The sequence below is a fragment of the Microcaecilia unicolor genome, chromosome 7 (genome assembly GCF_901765095.1).
Source record: "Microcaecilia unicolor chromosome 7, aMicUni1.1, whole genome shotgun sequence".
In the NCBI taxonomy this organism is placed as follows: Eukaryota; Metazoa; Chordata; class Amphibia; order Gymnophiona; family Siphonopidae; genus Microcaecilia; species Microcaecilia unicolor.
In genome coordinates, this window is record NC_044037.1 from 148,817,511 (window position 1) to 148,830,522 (window position 13,012).

Genomic DNA, 13,012 nt, shown 5'->3' on the forward strand with positions numbered 1-13,012 from the left:
CAAAGAACACCGTCCCCACTGTCAAGCATGGAGGTGGAAATGTTATGTTTTGGGGGTGTTTCTCTGCTAAGGGCACAGGACTACTTCACCGCATCAATGGGAGAATGGAGGGGGCCATGTACCGTACAATTCTGAGTGACAACCTCCTTCCCTCCGCCAGGGCCTTAAAAATGGGTCGTGGCTGGGTCTTCCAGCACGACAATGACCCAAAACATACAGCCAAGGCAACAAAGGAGTGGCTCAGGAAGAAGCACATTAGGGTCATGGAGTGGCCTAGCCAGTCACCAGACCTTAATCCCATTGAAAACTTATGGAGGGAGCTGAAGCTGCGAGTTGCCAAGCGACAGCCCAGAACTCTTAATGATTTAGAGATGATCTGCAAAGAGGAGTGGACCAAAATTCCTCCTGACATGTGTGCAAACCTCATCATCAACTACAGAAGACGTCTGACCGCTGTGCTTGCCAACAAGGGTTTTGCCACCAAGTATTAGGTCTTGTTTGCCAGAGGGATTAAATACTTATTTCCCTCTGCAGAATGCAAATAAATTCATATACTTTCCACAATGTGATTTTCCGGATTTAATTTGTGATGTGCTATCTCTCACTGTTACCAATAACCTACCCTTCAATTATGGGCTGCTCATGTCTTTGTCAGTGGGCAAACTTACAAAATCAGCAAGGGATCAAATACTTATTTCCACCACTGTATATCAAGTCCCATTTCCCTTTCCCTATTTGAGATTCTAAATGGAATGTTGAGATTCTGTCGCTACTATTGGAAATTCTACATGGAATGTTGCTACTATTTGAGATTCTAGATGGAATGTTGCTACTATTGGAGATTCTAGATGGAATGTTGCTACTATTGAGATTCTGTTGCTACTGTTGGAGATTCTACATGGAATGTTGCTTTTCCACTAGCAACATTCCATGTAGAAGCCTGCCCTTGCAGATCAGCAATGCGGCTGCGTAGGCTTCTGTTTCTGTGAGGGGAGGGGTGCGCAGCGGCGATCCACCCTGGGTGGCAGCCGACCTAGGAACGCCACTGAGTCTGCCTATGTTCACCACCTACCTAGATAAAATATACATGTATTGTATTTACAGAATCACGCTTAATGTGAACAGTACTCATGTAGCCTGAAAGGCTTTGTGTAACACAAGACTGTCTCTACGTAAGCAGATGACTCTTCAACCATGCCTTTAATGGAAAAAATAACTAATTTGCTCGTCACACATACACAGGAGATGTGTATCCACTCCTACTGTAGCTGAGATAATATTCAATTACCTTTCTGACCTCACGTACAACTTTCTTTAAATTAGTCCCATTTTTTTCTAACTCTTGTTACTCTATTTTATCTATCTAGTATTTCTAGTATCTAGTATTTCTAGTATCTAGTATTTCTTCACGGAGAGAGTGGTGGATGCTTGGAGAACTCTTTTATTAAAAGAAACGCAAAACAATACTGCAACAAAAGTATGTACAAGCAATAAAAAAACTCCCACATATCTCCTAGACCCTAAACACCTATACAAAGCCAACTAAACCCCCCCCTAAAAACCCCCACCCTATACCAAACCTCCCTATGGAGGTTTCAAATGAACATGTTTCCACCACACATTTGCCTTCTGTAACCCTTCTGTCACCCGTTCCCATTTAGCCACCTCTTGAACTCCCCTAATTGTGTCCCAACTAACCTGTTCAGCCGACCTATAGTCCTGGTGCAGGGACACCCCACACCGAGCCATCCAAAGGTAAAACCTGAGTATTACCGAAATGATAAACTCCGTCACCGGATCCAAACCCCCACTTCGCTGCTGCCGCCCATAGACCCAATCAGCATATGAGTACAACCGGAAGCTAGAAATGTGCAAAGCGATGCCACTCTATCCCCCACGGTCCTTGAAAAGGGGCAATCCCGCAAAAAATGGTCCATTGTTTCCTCCGTACCCACACATTCCCCCCTTGGACAATCCCGATCCTGCAGAGTCCTATAGTTGAGATTTCCTCTCACATACAATTTCCCATGAAAGGACAGCCAAGCAATGTCCCTGTACTTAGGTGGAATCCGCCTCGATGTCACCAATAGCAAGCCCTGCCGCAGCACCGACCCAGGTGCATCTCGGAGTGTCAGGGGTGCTGAAAAGGCCTGGGCCCGCACCCTTTCCACCCATACCTCCCTACTCCCTGCCTTAATTTCCTCCACCGTGATCCCCCAGACTCTTACCAACCAAACCAACATCCAATAGTACCCTACCTGCATGGGTGCCCCCTTCTTTAAAGCCGCCACCCTTCCCCCCATCCGCCATGGAATCCAAAATCTTTCCCACCATAACAAGACACTTTGTGCCCACCCTGGTGGGTCCCTACCCACTGCCCGTCCCAAATTAAACTGGAGGAACAGGGAACTGAAAAATAACACTGGGTTCACCATTCCCACCCCGCCATCCTTCCGGGGTAAGTATGTAATGTTCCGTTTAACCGGGTTCAGCCGATTCCCCCACAGTAGTTGGAAAAACACACTATACAGGGTAGTGTAACAGTGTGCTGGCACCAAACAAATATAACTGAGAAACAGGAACATGGGCACCAGGTGCCTCTTAATCAGCTGAACCCGGTCAGACATTGTCATCCTCCAGCCTTTCCATCTGTCAACCTTGACTGTAGCTGCCTGGATGCACCGCTGCCAGTTAAAAGATGCATAATCTCCTTGATCAAAATAAACCCCTAACACTCTCATTCTGGCAATTGCGGCCGGAAACCCCCCTCCCAAAGCAAATGCCAGCCCTGGTGGACCCACCCATAAACTCTGACTTTTCTGGAAATTAATCAGTGACCCCGAGGCCCATGAGTAACTGGAAATCAACTCCTGCAACTTCTCCCCCTCCCTTGGATCCGCCACCCACACTGTGATGTCATCTGCGTAAGCTACCACCCTCAAATGACACCCTGTACTCACCTCCACCCCCTGAAATCCCTCCCTCCCTCCCTGCTCTAAACGCCTAACAAAGGGATCTATTGCGAAGGTGTATAACAGAGGACTTAGGGGACACCCTTGCCGAACCCCTGCTGTGACCCCAAAACTCTTCCCTTTCCAACCATTACCAGAGGAAAACAACTGGCCCCAGTGTAAAGTAACTGTAACTGTGCCACCCAATCCCTTGGAAATCCATAATGCTCTAACAACCTCCAAAGAAAAAACCACTGAACCCTATCAAAAGCTTTATCTTGGTCTAAAGCCACCACCAACCTCCTGTTCCCCTCCCCCCGGCTGTGCTCTAGACCCTCCCTAACCCATGCAGCCGCCTCCAAGACCCCCCTCCCCTTAACCCCACACTGCTGTGAGACTGCCACCACTTCCTGGACCACTGACTTCATCCTTTTTAAGAGCATGTGTGCAAAAATTTTCCTGTCCCCATTCAACAAGGCGATAGGACGCCAGTTCAACAGGGACCCAGGATCTTTCCCTTTACTAAGCAAAACTAATGCTGCCTCTGTCAGAGATTGGGGCAGAATCCCCTGCTGTCGTGCGGCTTCCCAGACCTGCAACAGAATTGGAGCCAGATGGACCTTAAAGTTTGGTAATATTCAGCCGTCAGGCCATCTGGCCCTGGAGCCGTTCTTTTCCGTAAGGCCCCGATGGCCTCCTCCACTTCCCCCAGTGTCCAGGGACGCGACAGGGCCTGGAGATGGGGCCCTCCCTTTCCCACCCCTGGTGTCCCGTCAATATAGTGTCCCATCACCTCCTTATCCAAGTGTCCTCCCGAAAAAAAAACGTGCAAAATGTTCTCCTACTACCTTCAAAATCTCCTCCTTCGAAACCTGCACTTACCCCCCTTGCGTCCCTTAACCCTCCCACCACCCTACGCTCCCTCCGCTCCTTACAACAGACAAACGGATCAGGACTAATCAATTTCCCGAAATCACGTTCATAAAGCAAGGAGGCATATCTATCGTATTGGACCTTCTCTAACTGCGCTTGCAGTTCCAGGATATCTTCCCGCCTACCCCCTGTGGAGAGTAAATAATCCCTGCGTTTCTTAAGTGCCGTTCCTAACCTCGTCCTTTCCCGTCCTTCCCTTCTTGCCTGTTGGGTAAAAAATCTCCTCGTGCGCTTTTTGACTACCTCCCACCATTCTACAATAGAGGGAAAAATACCCTGGATGGAGAGCTGATCCTCCAAGAAGGCCCGATACTCCTCCTGCATTCTCATATCTGCTACCCATTTAAGGTTGAGCCGCCATAAACCCCTTCCTGGCCTATGCCCCGCCCAACCTCCTACCTCAATTAACACCAGCTTATGGTCCGAGAAGTCTACGTCCACTAATCTGGGGCCCTGCCCGCATGCCCCTTCCCGAACCAAAAATCTATCTATCCTACTCTTACACTGACCCCGTGAAAATGTGAAACCCTGTACCTCAGGGGAATGTTCTATGTGCACATCAACCCGCCCTGCCCCTTTCATTATCCCGGCCAAACGTACCCCATCATACCTCACCTGCGCTGTCCTCCCCCCACTATCCTGCCTCCTTAAAATAGTATTAAAATCCTCCCCCCAAACCACCTGACGTGCTGTATAGAGATAAGGTTTAACTTTCCCAAACAACGAGGAACGTTCCTTCTTACTTTGAGGCCCGTAAATATTAATAATCCGCAACGCCACCCCGTGCCACAACACATCTAACACCAAACACCTCCCTATACCTAACTCTATCACTTTTTGAATATCTACATTATGTGTTTTAAATAAGATCCCTACCCCCCCATACCTTTCTCCTGCCAAACCCCAAACCGAAGGTCCCCATCTCCAGGCCCGTTGTGCCCGCCTAATCGCTTCTAGCGTTTGTAGCCGTGTTTCCTGAAGCAGAATACAGTCTGCCTGTATCTTAGAGAGGCCATCAAAGGCCAAACATTGCGCCCTCTGGGAAGCCACACTCGCCACATTCAATGTGGCAAACAAAAAAAACAATTCCTGCCATTACCATCACTGAGTAGAAGGTATCCTCTGCTCACCTCCTTCCTGCATATCTGCCCTCTGCAGCACCCCACTACCAACGCCCTGCACCCCTTCTGCAGAATCCCTTCCTTCCTCCGCCCAATCCCGAACACCAAGTTTAAAACCCTTATCCTTCCCTTCCCCCTCCCCCCCTCCTTTCTTCCTTCCCTTCTTCTTCTTAGAGTCATCCAAACCACCATCTCCCCTCTCACAAAAGAAGGCCCCCACCCCCCCTCCCCTACTTGCTCCCTAACTCTGAGCTGCTCCCCTGCCCCCCCCACCCCCCTTACCTCATTTCCATCACCCCTTTTACCCTGTTCCTGTCTAGATCTGATCCTATCAGACCGCCTCTTAATCCCTTCTCCTTCTCCTGTCCCCTTCTCCTCCACTCCCTCTACTTCCAACCCCCCCCCCTCCTCCTTCGTTCCCAACCCCTACCATCCGGACCTTCCCCCCCCTTCTTCTTACACCTACCACCCTCTCCCTGTTCCACCTCAAATTTCCTCTTCCCTTCATCCCCCCCCCAGGACTCCCTCTCCCTCCCTCCCCCACCGTCCTCGATCTCCTCCTCCCTACCTTCCTCTTCCAGAATCTGAAAACGGTTCTCCAGCCTACACTCCTGTGATCCAAATCCCGAGCCACCCAACTCCTCCCTACCCTTCCCCTCAGCCCCCCTTTGTTTCTTACGAACTTGAACCCAACCCCTTTCTCCCTCCCCCCGTTCCCTCACCTGTTCCTCCTCCCGTACCCCTGAAACCTCTTCCTCCCTCCTCCCCTTCTGCCGCTTCCCTACTCCCTGTACCTCCGGGCCCTGACCCTGAAACCGCCCTCACCCCCCCCCCCCCCCCCCCTCCTGGACCAAACTCCCCCGTCCCCCACCCTCTTCCCCCTCATTATGAAAAGCCCTCGGGCAGTTACGAAAAGCATGCCCCAGATCCCCACAAAGATTGCACCGGATAAAGGAACATTCTTCCGAAAGATGATCCTTAGACCCACACTTTGCACACTGCTGTACCGGGCAGGACATGCTAAAGTGGCGGAAAGACCCACACCTAAAACATTGTCTTGGCTGTCCTTTATAGAAGCACAGGATCCTATCTCTCCCGATAAAAGCTGCCGAGGGAATATGCTGGACCACCTGACCCACCTGTTTAAGCCTAACTAAAGCCCCCCACCCCCCTGCCCATACTCTACTTGGATCCGGGAGCTTGGTTAGTGGAGTTCTCAATTCAGCATACCGCTGAACCCAGAAGGCCAGGTCCGCCGCTGAGATGGATTCATTCCGGACTAAAAGGGTCACCTGCACCAGATCAGGTCTGCTTATCGGAATCACCCTATAATTTCTCCATTCCCCCCTCCCTCAAACTTCTTCGTACTTTTCCCAAAACACCTCCATCCCCCTTTGAGTCAAAAAACTAACATCATATTCCGGAATGTTAGCCGGGTGGATGCAAGCATATAAATCTTCTGGAATAAACCCTAGCCCTAGTACCAACTGCAAAACCTTATCCCGGGATGGCATACCCCCCTCCCCCACCCATTTGAGCTGAACGACATTCCGGCGTTTGGGGATCTGCCCCTGTCCCCTCCCTCCTCCTCCTCCAAACCCGTCTCCCCCCCTACCCGCAAAACCTAACCTCCCCCTCCCCTGCTCTCCTTCCCCCCTCACCACAGCCGCAAAAGATACCGACCTCTTCCCCTCCCCACCCCCCGCTCTTCCCTGACCTGGAACCGTCCCGACCATCCAAACCCATGCCCTTCTCCAACTGCCCCTTCTGAGTTGTCCCCACGCCCCCCCCCCCCTCTACCTTCTGCAGCCTGCCCAGGCACCACCCCCCTCCCTTCCTCCCCCCTCCTCTGATCACAGACTGCCACCTCCATAGCTTCAAAAGTACACCCATTCTTTACCAATCCCCCACCCTGCTCATCCACCCCATCCAAAGCAGCCTTCCCCCCCAAGTCCAAACTGAAACCATTTACTAGACTGTCACTGTTCTCCAGATTTTGTCCACAGGGGAGATCCCTGCTTATCTGTTCAGAAGAAACCTTGCACTGCTGCTCCCTCTGAATATCCTGCTGCTCAGGCTCCTCTGCTCCCAGCTGGCTGTCTGTTGCATTCTGCTCAGAAGGGTCCCGCATGAGACCAGTCACTGTGTTATAAGAGGAATTTCCCCTTGCTTCCTCCTGATTGGCAGAAACCACCTGTCTTTCCAGCTCTGGAAGGCAGGATTCCACAGAGCCTGCTTGCCCAGCTGCAGCTACTCCTTGTAACTTAGCAACAGCTCCTGCACTCAGGGAGCCTGTAGAGTGCACCTGTGTTTGCAAGCAGAGCTCTTCTGCTGGCAACAGTTCTTCCACAAATGCACCTTCAACCAGAGTAAAACTGTCCTTTTTACCTTCTCCTGTCCTGCCTTCTTCAGGAAACCTTCTTTCTGCAAGACTAGGAACAGTTGTCTGGAGCTCTTGTATGAAAAAGTCTCTATCTCTGGTTTCCATAGCCTGCAAATGTGTAGGAGCCTTTTGAAGCTCTTTCTCTGTCCTTGTAGGCTCCAGAGATACTATGGACTCCCTGCTGCCTCCTCCCCTCTCATTACCAGAAGCAGCCATCACAGTAAGTGCACCAGAATCTGTTGGACTTGCTAAGCCCTTCATAAATTGCAGTGTATGTCCAGTGTTTGTAGCTGGCAAGTCCTCACTCACACACTGTTGTTGTTGAAAAAGTTCTGCTGTATATACTGGGGAAACCTGACTCTGAGATTTTGCTGTGCCTTGTGCCATTCTCTCCTGGTTTATGTAAAGTTCCCTTAAGGGATTATCAGTATTCTTCTTTAATGAAACCAAAGTCTTTTCTTTGTGTTGAAGCTGCTTTAACAAACGAGCTTCTTCTTTCTTGTAAATGTCCTGTTTATCTCCCGGGGCCAGCCTAGTCATGGCTTTTGCCATCTTCAGCCGTTTCCCCTGCTCCTCTATGTCTTTCTCCAGGGCTTTAATCTTTCGCACCCTTTGTACCACTTCTTCAGCCAAGTGCCCCGGTCCTTCACTCACCGACCGTACACCATCCTCCCTGTCTTCATCCTCCTCCTCCTCCGACCAATCACTATCATAGTTCTGTACGCCCGGACCCGGCTGAAGCTCCTGGTGTACCACCATCGGCTCCTCTCCTTCCACCGTCTGGAGGCCCGAGGCCCTCCCTATCCACCTCCCCCCTCCATGTTCTTCAGGCTCCCTTTCCGGAAACCGCTGGGTCATGGAGGAGGTACCTGTTACCTCTTCATCTCGGAGACGCTGAGGCCCTGCGTCCACAGGGCTCCTTTCTCTGCTCCCCGAGGCTGGACTGAGCTGCACACAACCCTTCCGGGCCTTCTGGTCTGAAGGGCCCCAGAGGCCCCATGTCCTGGGCCTTTCCTGGGAAACTCTTCCCCGGGCCTCTCTGCCCACCTGGGAAGGAGCCAGCCCAGCACCCTTCCTGCTCTCTAGAGACCGAGCCTTCAAGCACAACGTCCTTCTCTCACCAAGTCTAGGCTGGAATGCCCTCCCGCGGGAGGGGGTGGAGAGGAAACGGTAACGAATTCAAACAATCATGGGATAAACATAAATGAATCCTGTTCAGAAGGAAAGGATCCTCAGGAGCTTAACCGAGATTGGATAGCAGAACCGGTAGTGGGAGGCGGGGCTGGAGGTTGGGAGGCGGGGATAGTGCAGGGCAGACTTATACGGTCTGTGCCAGAGCCAGTGGTGGGAGGCGGGACTGGAGGTTGGGAGGCAGGGATAGCGCTGGGCAGACTTATACGGTCTGTGCCAGAGCCGGTGGTGGGAGGCGGGGATAGTGCTGGGCAGACTAAACGGTCTTGGGCCAGAGCCGGGGGTTGGGAGGCGGGGCTGGTGGTTGGGAGGCGGGGCTAGTGCTGGGCAGACTTATACGGTCTGTGCCCTGAAGAGCACAGGTACAAATCAAAGTAGGGTATACACAAAAGTAGCACACATGAGTTGTCTTGTTGGGCAGACTGGATGGACCGTGCAGGTCTTTTTCTGCCGTCATCTACTATGTAACTTACACTTCCGCTGCATTCTCCACTGTAAGGCTCCTCTAAACGTCATGGCGTTGCGTCTTCCTCCCCCTGCAGCACCCTGTGCGCCAGCACATCAGAGTGTGTGACCGCCCTCAGTGCAACCGCTGCTCCGCTTTTCCCGCGTTCTTCAGCTGCAGTGCTGCACTCCATCCCCGCCGAGCAGTTGGAAGTGAGGGAGCACAACTAGGCAGGATTTTGAGTTGGAGGAGCCAGAGTAGAGGACGACAAAACAGAGCCCAGGTATTGACTGCAACAGGGGTTATTTTACCCAGGGGCTGATCCTGATGCGAGAGAAAAAAAAATAGAAGAAGCTTTGGGTTGCTCAGAAGGAGGGTTCTTTTGCTCAGGTGTGGCAGATTGATATTGTGCTGGAAGCTCAAAAAGAGCAGGAAGACCAGGCACTTCCCCCTCCAAAAAAACCTCCAGTACTGATTGACAGTTTTGTCTGTGTAGTGGGGATTTAATTTCCATTGAATTACAGTCTTGGACTCTGTTTTCACTTTATTTCTGGTTTCTTGAGTATCATAATATTATAGTGCTACAAATGAATTTTGTAGGAGAATCTCTTGGTAGAGTGGATACCTTTGTGCAATAGGTCCCAATCTATCAGAGCCATTTAGGTACAGATTGTTTTATTCTCTGTGGCAGAAGGAGTAAATTGTTGTGAGCTAATTTTATTGATGGTGAGCATGTGTTGCTCAGAAGGAGGGTTCTTTTGCTCAGGTGTGGCAGATTGAGATTGTGCTGGAAGCTCAAAAAGAGCAGGAAGACCAGGCACTTCCCCCTCCACCCCCCCCCCCCCCAGTACTGATTGACAGTTTGAACACACAGTAGCCTATACGAAGTCTATATTAATATTTCCTCTGAGGATAATAAATATTTGATGTTATTTAGGTTTACATAAGTCATTTCTGGTGTTTAATTCCTCTTATTCATTAAGGCTATTCACATGAAAATAAGACTAATGTGAAAAAATCATTTTATTTTCATTTTAGTGTTTGAAATATGTCCAATTTGAGAATTACATCTGCTGTCTTATTTTGCACTGGGTATACTGAAGTTGTAACAGCTTACAGAAATCATTTAAAATGAAAAAAAATCATGTTATTTATTTCTCCTATACTAGTATAATATTTTCAATGATGTCTTTATATGCGCCACGGCTGGTGTAAGGGGTGCATAGGGGTGGAGTCATACATGGTGACCCTGCCCATAATGAGTACCGGCACCTGTTGGCACTTTGCGATAAATATTAGATTTTGGGTTGCTGTTTGGGCACTCGGTCTCTGAAAGGTTCGCCATCACTGATATAGAGTTTAATGTTAATTCTGGTTCAGTTTTGGGGGTGGTCTGGGATCCCCTGAAGGCTGTTTCTAGGGGTTTTTTTCTTCAGAAGGCTAGTTCGAGGGCACGGAAAGAACGGGCTGAGGTAGCCGGGTGTTTGTCCCGTTTGTCGACTTTATCTGAGCAACATAAGTTATCGCACTCGGTGGCCACTTTGAGGGAAATTCAGGGTCTTCGTTTCGGACCAGCTGCAATTTGTTAATACTAAATACCAATGTTCCCAATATGTGCATGCTAATAAACCTAGTCGGGCTTTGGTGATCAAGTTAGCACAGCGGAAAGTTGATCGTACCATTTTGAAAGTGGGGGATGGAAATGGTGGCTATGTGACTTCATCGTGGAAAATTCGTCAATGTTTTCAAGAGTTTTGTCAAGAGCTTTATTCATCTGATATTAATCCGTCACCTGATGAGATGAAAAACTTTCTTTTGGCTTACTCTCTTCCGCAGCTTACAGTAGCGCAGCAGGAGGCAATGGATGGAAAGGTTACTGTGGAGGAGGTAGCCAGGATTATTAAATCCCTGCCAGTAGGGAAGTCTCCAGGGCTAGATGGATTGCCCAATGAATTTTACAAAACATTCAGAGGGGAGTTGGCCCCTCTTTTGACAGAGCTTCTTAATGAGGTTTTATTGGGAGAGGACTTCCCTTCTTCAATGAAGGAAGCCTGGATTGCGGTCATTCCAAAGCCTGCTAAGGATAGGACGGAATGTGCATCGTATCGTCCTATCTCTATTTTGAATTTTGATATAAAGATCTTGGCGAAGGTGTTGGCGAACCGTCTAGCGGAGGGTCTTGCCAGATAATACACCCTGACCAAACCGGATTTATCCCTAATAGACAAGCTATGGATAATGTTCGCCGTATGATTAACTTAATTCATGTCACTAAGAAGAGCAATTTATCGGTCTGTTTGTTGGGTCTGGATGCTGAAAAGGCCTTTGACCGTGTTCATTGGCCTTTTATGCTTCAGGTTTTAAAAAGGTTTGACTAGGGCCAGGGTTTTGTGGGTGGGTATAGGCTCTTTAACTTCTTCGCGGGCTTGTGTTCGTATTAATGGGGGGAACTCCATGGGTTTTCCCCCTCTACCGTGGGACCAGGCAGGGGTTGTCCATTGTCTCTGTTTGCTGTTCGGACCCTAATATATCGGAAATATATCAGTGGGGCAGCAGGAATATAAATTAGCTCTTTTTCGCAGATGACGTCTTGCTCTCAGTGACAAAACCGTTGCTTTCCCTACCGAATCTTATGCAGAAGCTGCGTGCTTATTCTGTGGTATCTGGGTTTTAAATTAAATATGAGCAAATCAGAGGCATTGGTTATTGGGATTCCTTCTCTGGTTTTGGACTGTTTAAAATCTTCCTTTTCTTTTCACTGGGTTACCAGAGGGTTAACTTATTTAGGGATCACTCTAACTCCGGTTCTAGATGATTTATTTTCGGCCAATTACCCTCCATTGTTGAAAAACTCTTTCTCCGAGGACAAGCAGGCTGCTTGTTCTCACTGATGGGTGACGTCCACGGCAGCCCCTCCAATCGGAAACTTCACTAGCAAAGTCCTTTGCTAGTCCTCGCGCGCCCATGCGCACCGCGCATGCGCGGCCGTCTTACCGCCCAAACCGGCTCGTGTTCGTCAGTCTTCTTTTGTCCGCGCTCGGTACAGTCGTGTTTTGCGCCGTTCGCGCCCCTTAAGTTGACCCTCGCGCGTCTCTTTGACTTTTCACTAAAAAAAAAAAAAAAAGGGATTCCGGAGAAGGGCCTTTTGGTCTTTTTCTCTTTCCCTTACTTCTAGTTTTGGCCCCGTTAAGTTTCTTTCGTTTTCGGGGTAGGCCCCTTTGAGGCCTTGGGCGAGTTTTTTTCTTCCCCATCTTTTTGGTGCCTTACCGCAATTACGAGTTTTGATTTCGCCGGCGTGATTTTTCCGCCCATGTCATCGAAGTCTCCCAGCGGCTTCAAGAAGTGCACCCAGTGCGCCCGGGTAATCTCGCTCACTGATAGGCACGCGTCGTGTCTTCAGTGTCTGGGGGCTGGGCACTGCCCGCAGGCCTGCAGTCTTTGCGCCCTTTTACAGAAAAGGACTCAGGTAGCGAGATTGGCCCAGTGGAACATTTTGTTCTCGGGCTCTTCGTTGGCATCAGCACCGGGAGTATCGAGTGCGTCGACGTCGACAGCGTCAACACCTCCGCCCTCGGCCGCTACGGTATCGATTGCATTGAGGCATCGAACCTCTGCATCTTCGGGGCCGAGGCATCGGAAGGCTGCGTCGGCGTCGGTGGTACCGGGACCTCCGCTTCTGCTGATGTATTCGGACGGTGGTGCTTCGTCTGGAGTGCAGGTGAGGGCTGTCCATTCCCCTGCTGGTGGCGGTGAGCCTTCGGGTGGGTCTCCCCCTACCCTGAGTGTTCCTGCGGTACAGCCCCCCCGAGACCGACCTTCTTCGGCCTCGGCCCCGAGCAAGCGACGGTTGGATTCTACATCCTCCTCGTCGGTACCGGGAAGCTCCGGTGACATGCTTCGTTTGAAAAAGTCAAAGAAGCATCGACACCAATCTCCTTCCCGCGTCGGTACCGAGAGCTCTGGGTCGCCGAGGGAGTCGGCACCCAGT